Here is a 6,000-nt window from a genome sequence, read left to right as displayed (position 1 = left end):
GCCCCAGTCTCTACTGGTTTTGCATGTAAGCAGCTTTGTGGCCCCAGAACGTTTAGAAGCCAGGGTGCTTCTCTGGTGACGGTCATCTACTGTTTCCTTTGAGAGGTCCTGGAGCCCCTTCCTTGGTGGTTCTTTGGCAAGGCTACAAGCCCTGTGCTCCTCTCAGCTGCTCCCACCTTTCAGCAAAAAGGTGGGTTCTTCGGGCAAATCCATCCTCCTCGCAAGTGTTTGTTTGCAAAGGGGTGGACTTTGAAACTAGTGTTCCAGTTCTCCCTTAGATCAGAATCCTTGTCCCTTTGTCAGGTCCCGGACACCTTGGAGAGTTTGATGAAAGGTAAAGACTCCTTTCTGAGAAATGCAGAGGAAGAAGGCCTGCTCACTCTGCAGGTCAAAGCCCACAAATTACAACTTGGGCGAACCTTGAGAACATGCTGAATGAAAGCGCCAAATCCAGGAGACAGTTTGTGACTCCATTTATGTGAAATGCCCAAAATGGGCAAATCTGCAGAGACAGAATAGGTTCGTGTTGCCTGGGACTAGAGGGAGGGAAGAATGGGGAATGACTGCTAATGAATATGGGGTTCTTTTGGGGGTGATGAAAATGTTCTGGAATTAGTGGTGATTGATGCACAATGTTGATAACTTGTTTATCAGCCCCAGTCTCTACTGGTTTTGCATGTAAGCAGCTTTGTGGCCCCAGAACGTTTAGAAGCCAGGGTGCTTCTCTGGTGACGGTCATCTACTGTTTCCTTTGAGAGGTCCTGGAGCCCCTTCCTTGGTGGTTCTTTGGCAAGGCTACAAGCCCTGTGCTCCTCTCAGCTGCTCCCACCTTTCAGCAAAAAGGTGGGTTCTTCGGGCAAATCCATCCTCCTCGCAAGTGTTTGTTTGCAAAGGGGTGGACTTTGAAACTAGTGTTCCAGTTCTCCCTTAGATCAGAATCCTTGTCCCTTTGTCAGGTCCCGGACACCTTGGAGAGTTTGATGAAAGGTAAAGACTCCTTTCTGAGAAATGCAGAGGAAGAAGGCCTGCTCACTCTGCAGGTCAAAGCCCACAAATTACAACTTGGGCGAACCTTGAGAACATGCTGAATGAAAGCGCCAAATCCAGGAGACAGTTTGTGACTCCATTTATGTGAAATGCCCAAAATGGGCAAATCTGCAGAGACAGAATAGGTTCGTGTTGCCTGGGACTAGAGGGAGGGAAGAATGGGGAATGACTGCTAATGAATATGGGGTTCTTTTGGGGGTGATGAAAATGTTCTGGAATTAGTGGTGATTGATGCACAATGTTGATAACTTGTTTATCAACAGATCAGAAACCACCCAACTATACACTCTATAAGGGTGAACTTTATGAAGTACAAATTATGTCTCAATAAAGCTGTACTTTGTTTTAAAATTTTATCTTTTAATTTTTTTAGGATTTTTTTTTAATCCATTTGAGAGAGGGAGAGGGAGAAGCAGCCTCCCCGCCGAGCTGGGAGCCCGATGGGGGACTTGATCCCAGGACCCTGAGATCATGACCTGAGCCAAAGGCAGATGCCCAACCATCTGAGCCACCCAGATGCCCTTGTACTTTTTTTTTAAGTGTACTCACCCCCCAACATGGGGTTTGAAACTCATGACCTCGAGGTCAGGAATTGCATGTTCTACCCACTGAGCCAGCTAGGCACCCCAATAAAGCTGTAGTTTTAAAAACCATCAAATGGTTGGTGCACCTGGGTGGCTTAGTTGGTTAAACATCTGCCTTTGGTTCAGGTCCTGACCCAGGGTCCTGGGATTGAGTTCGACATTGGATTCCCTGGTCAGTAGGGAGTCTGTTTCTCCCTCTGCCTCAACATGGCACCATCCCCGCTAGTGCTCTCTTGCTCTCTCTCAAATAAATAAAACATATTTTTAAAGATTTTATTTATTCATTTGAAAGAGAGAGAGAGTACAAGAAGAGGGGGGGACAAAGGGAGCAGGGAGCCAGATTGGGGCTCAATTCCAGGACCTGGAGACCATGACCTGAGCTGAAGGCAGACACCCAATCATCTGAGCCACCCAGACACCCCATAAAAAAAATATTTTTTTAAAAGTCATCAGTGGTAACTTGATTTGTACATTTCACTATAAATTTCACCTGACAAAACATAAATATTGAATTCCAGGTAATTATATGCATGCCAAAGTATTTAGGGGTAAAGTGCATTGATGTCTGCAACTTCCTTTGGGATGTATCCAAAAAAAAGATTATAGGGACACCTGGGTGGCTCAGTCCATTAAGCTTCTGCCTTCAGCTCAGGTCATGATCTCAGGGTCCTGGGATCAAACCCTGCATTGGGCTCCCTGCTCAGTGGGGAGCCTGCTTCTCTTTCTCCCTCTGTGCCTTCCCCTGCTTGTATTCTCTCTCTCTGTGTCTCTCTCTAAAAACTTAAAAATAAAAATAAACTCTACTCCATTGTGGGGTTCAAACTAACAACCCTGAGATCCAAAGTCTCATAATTACTGACTTGAGCCAGCCAGGTACCCCCCCTTAGGTACTTTTTAAAAATTTTTAATTGTTTATTTGAGAGAGAGGGAGAGAGAAAGTATGAAGGGAGGGGCAGAGGGAGAGAACAGACTGCTGAGCACGGAGCCTAAACCAGGGCTTGACCTCACACCCTGAGATCATGACCTGAGCTGAAATCAAAGAGTTGATGCCTAACTGACTGAGCCTTCCTAGGCACCCCCCTTAGGTACTTTTTTAAAAAATTGAAGTATAATTAACACAGAGTGGTATATTAGTTTCTGGCATACGACATACTGATTTAACAATTCTATACATTACTCAATGGTTATCCAATTTGTTGGCATACAGTTGTTCATAGTACTCTACTTCTTATTTATTTTTTAAGATTTTATTTATTTATTTATTTGACAGAGAGAGAGAGTGAGAGAGGGAACACAAACGGGAGGAGTGGGAGAGGGGGAAGCAGGCTCCCCCCGATGTGGGGCTCAATCTCAGGACCCTGGGATCGTGACCAGAGTCAAATGCAGACTATGACTGAGCCCCCAGGCACCCCCCAGGTACTCCTCTATTTTCTATTCCTGTGGAATTGATAGTACTATCCCCACATTCATTTCTGATTTTAGTTATTTGAATCTTTTTTTTTTTTTTAGACAATCTGGCTAAGGCTTTTCAATTTTTTTAAATGTTATTTTTTGTCTCTTTTTCTTTAATTTTTAAAAAAGATTTCATTTATTTGAGAGAGTGAAAGTAAGAGAGATCACAGAGGGAGAGGGAGAAGCAGACTTGCTGCTGGGCAGGGAGCCCAACATAGGGCTCAATCCCAGGACCCCGAGATCATGACCTGAGCTGAAACCAAGAGTCAGATCCACAACCAGCTGAGCCACCCATGCACCCCTATTTGAGTTCTTTTTCTTTAAATGTGAATTCCCCCTCTGAGCACTGCTTTTGCTGTATCCTGTAAGTTTTGGTATGTTTTGTTTTCATTTTCATTTGTGTCTAAGTATTTGCTAATTTCCCTTGTGATTTCCTATTTGACTCATTGGTTAACACTGTATTCTTTGATTTCCCCAGATTTGTGAGTTTTTCAATTTTGCTTCTGTTACTGATTCTGACTTCATCTCATTGTGGTCAGGGAAGATACTTTGTATGATATCTACCTTTTAAAATCTATTGCGACTTTTACTTGTGGCCTAAAATATCACCTGTCCTGAAAAATGTCCCATGTACACCTGAGAAGTATGCCGTTGCTGTTGGACAGGTTATTCTGCCCATGTCCATCAGAGCTGGTTGGTTCACTTTGCTGTTTAAGCCCTTTGTTTCCTTGTTTACCTTTTGTCTCATTTTTCTATCCATTATTGACAGTGTGGTATTTTTTTTAAGGTTTTATTTATTTATTTGACAGATAGAGATCACAAGTAGGCAGATAGGCAGGCGGAGAGAGAGAGGAAGGGAAGCAGGCACCCTGCTGAGCAGAGAGCCCGATGCGGGGCTCCATCCCAGGGCCCTGGGATCATGACCTGAGCCGAAGGCAGTGGCTTTAACCTACTGAGCCACCCAGGCGCCCCTGACAGTGTGGTATTTTTTTTAAAGGATTTTATTTATTTATTTGACAGAGAGAGAGAAAGATCACAAGCAGGCAGAGTGGCAGGCAGAGAGAGAGAAGCAGGCTCCCTGCCAAGCAAGGAGCCTGATGCAGGACTGGATCCCAGAACCCTGGGATCATGACCTGAGCTGAAGGCAGAGGCTTAACCCGCTGAGCCACCCAGGCATCCTGATAGTGTGGTAGTGAAGTTCCGAGCTATTATCGTAAAACTATTTCTTCCTTCCATTCTGTCAACTTTTGCTTTATATATTCTGAGGGTCTGTTATTAGGTGTGTAAATGTTTATATTTTTTGTAGCTTCTTGCTGTGTTCATTGTTCTTTTTGTAGATCTCCTGATTTCATGGAAATCTGTAACAGCAGTTCTCGAATTTGTCTGCATATTGAAATAACCTGAAGAGCTGAGGAAAAATATGGATTCCTGTATCCTACCTGCAGAGATTGTGATTTAAATTAGTCTGGTGTGTCGTCTGAGAAAGGAAACCTCTCTTTTTTAAAGATTTTATTTTTTTATTTGACACGCACACAGAGCAAGCGCAAGCGGGGGAGCAGTTGAGGGAGAGGGAGCAGCAGGCTCCCCGCTGAGCAGGGTTAAGGGACTCGATCCCAGGATTCTGCTTTTTTTTTTTTTAATTTTATTTGTTTATTTGAGAGAGAGCGAAAAAGAGAGAGATCACAGAGGGAGAGGGAGAAGCAGACTCACTGAAGAGAGGAGAGCCCGATTCGAGGCTCTATCCCAGGACCCTGAGATCATGACCTGAGCCGAAGGCAGAGGCTTAACCCGCTGAGCCACCCAGGCGCCCCTGGTCTATGAGTATTATTAATTTTTTTCCCCCTTAGCTTACCTGCTTTGTTTCTCTGATTTACTTTGTTCTGCCAGTTTTAGTCTCTATTTTTCTGGCTTTCTTCGAAGTCCAGAGATCCCCGATTGTACATCCATGTTTAAAATGAGAGTTGCAAACAGGTGTACAAACACAAGAATGAGATAACCAGAAAACCGATTGGAAGCTGATGGGGAGGTTGGGATCTGGACATGTGCTTAAAGACTCCATGTCAGTATCTAAAGGTCTTTTCTCTTTGGCTGATCCGTTTGCCGAGAGGATTTTTGCAATAATCTGCGTTGGAGGTATAAATAAGCATGGGAAAGGGTGACTGTCTCATTGCTCACTCTGTTTTATCCATTTCTTTTAAATATGGCCCCTTACGGCTGTCCTCATAGTGTCTTGGTGTTCTCATGTCCAGAGCCTCCCTGGTTCAAAGGTGACTATCTTCTGTTGGGATAGAAGAGATAGGGTTCTGCAGTGTGACATGGCTCACTTCTTACCAGTTTCTCTGTCTCTCTCCTCTGTAGGTAAATTTCAGAACCCCCACCCCCTTAAATTAGTTACCACTTATCCATCTTCCAAAATTGTTGCTGCCTAGTCTCCCGTCATTTCCTTTCCTATTATCTATCCTTGCTGGTCTGTATCTTTTTCAAAATTATTATTCTTGGGGCACCTGGGTAGCTCAGTGGGTTAAAGCCTCTGCCTTCAGCTCAGGTCATGATCCCAGGGTCCTGGGATTGAGCCCCGCATCAGGCTCCCTGCTCAGCAGGGAGCCTGCTTTGCTTACTCTCTCTCTGCCTACTTGTGATCTCTGTCAAATAAATCAATAAATAAAATCTTTTAAAAAATTATCCTTACATCGTCATTGTATAGGGTTAAAGGAAGGAGTGAAGATGTAAATACGATGTTCAATGTTTGTTTATTTCGAAGTGTTGAGAGCCTACGATCTGCAGAGAAGGAGGAGGACACTTCCGGCTGGGGAAATAGCCAGCATAGAAGTTTAGTTAGAAGGAGGACTTCCTGAATCCTGGGTAGAGCCTGGCAAACAGATTGGTTTTGCAGTTTGCCTTGAGGGATTATGGAAAA

Source organism: Enhydra lutris, unplaced genomic scaffold (assembly GCF_002288905.1).
Source record: "Enhydra lutris kenyoni isolate GAN:26980312 unplaced genomic scaffold, ASM228890v2 scaffoldscaffold34, whole genome shotgun sequence".
Classification (NCBI taxonomy): Eukaryota; Metazoa; Chordata; class Mammalia; order Carnivora; family Mustelidae; genus Enhydra; species Enhydra lutris.
The sequence above is the reverse complement of the archived record's forward strand: the minus strand, read 5'-3'. Positions refer to the sequence as shown.